The following is a 1307-nucleotide window of genomic DNA, read 5'->3' on the forward strand; positions in this document are numbered from 1 at the left end:
TTGGACAACATGGAGCAAGCATTGACATGGCTTGGAGATCAGCTCACTGTACTCAGTACTCGGGTAACATTACAATGTGATTGGAATTCCACTCAATTTTGTGTAACGCCTGTGCCTTTTAACATCTCTCAAAATTGGACTGTAATCCGAAAATTATTAATTGGCCATAAAAATATTAGTTTGGACATTCAAGAGCTCACTCAGAACATTTCCGAAGCATTTCGACAACAATTACATGTGCTGTCTGGAACTGTAACCTTGCAGGAGCTGGGGCAGCGCCTTGCTGCCTTTAACCCATGGACTCAGATAAAAACATGGATTTCTACAATCTCTGGAAGTATATTGCTTTGGGCACTTGGTTTGGGTCTACTTCTTTTGGTGATTCGATGCTCCCTCCGTCGCCACCAAAAACAAAAGAAAACACAGGAACAAATATGGGCTACCTTTTTAGGATTGAGGCAAAACAAAATTAAAAGGGGGGAAATGCAGGGGCCTTTGAAAACAGTATGCTGAGAATAGATAGGGCTCAAGGACAGTATCTCCAACTGAACTTTTAATGAACTCCCGTAGGCGCCAAGAAGGCGGGTAGATAAGAAAGAATATAGAAACAAGGTACTGAGTAGAAGGTTACATGTGGGAAAAGAAAGTTTGTTTTGCATTGCATTCTTTCTGCTGACGTGAGGTTTATGGAGTATAAATAAAGTGAGGTGGAGGCTCTGAGTGCGGCCGCCATGTTCTCTGTGTGTCTTTGTCTTTGTGTGTGTTCTTTCATTCTCCACCACCCCCAGTGCGGCCCCCAACAATCTTTTTTATTTTTTTCCAGCCTCTAATTTATTTCTGCTCTGTTCTCTTTTTAAAATATGGAACACTTCAAAAATTTGCATGTCATCCTTGCACAGGGGTCATGCTAAAGTCCTCTGTATCTTTTCAATTTTAGCATATGTGCTGCTGAAGTGAGCACTCTGCTATATTCTTTATTTCCTTCCTTCTACTAACTTTGAGAGTAGTTTTTTTCTTCTGTTTCTAGTTCCTTCACATGTAATGTTAGCTGGTTTATTTAAGCTATCTTTTAATGCAGAAATTTATTGCTATAAATTCTCTTAGAACACCTTTTGCAACCTTTCGAAAGTTTTGGTATATGGCCCTGTAAGTTTTCTTTGTCTTCACTGTGTTTCGTGTGTTTCACCGTGTTAGCCAGGATGGTCTCGATCTTCTGACCTCGTGATCCGCCCGCCTTGGCCTCCCAAAGTGCTGGGATTACAGGCGTGAGCGACCGCGCCCAGCCGTCTCAAGATATTTTTAAGTTT

At 41.4% G+C, this 1307-nt stretch overlaps 1 non-coding gene across 1 annotated transcript; it reads right to left on the reverse strand.

Annotated features, from left to right (window-relative positions):
- Positions 1–854: 854 nt before the first annotated feature.
- Positions 855–961, reverse strand: LOC112616658. Its single transcript, XR_003117699.1, has one exon. It is a non-coding gene; the product is annotated as a U6 spliceosomal RNA (small nuclear RNA).
- Between the last annotated feature and the right edge of the window lie 346 nt (positions 962–1307).

Source organism: Theropithecus gelada, chromosome X (genome assembly GCF_003255815.1).
Source record: "Theropithecus gelada isolate Dixy chromosome X, Tgel_1.0, whole genome shotgun sequence".
Classification (NCBI taxonomy): Eukaryota; Metazoa; Chordata; class Mammalia; order Primates; family Cercopithecidae; genus Theropithecus; species Theropithecus gelada.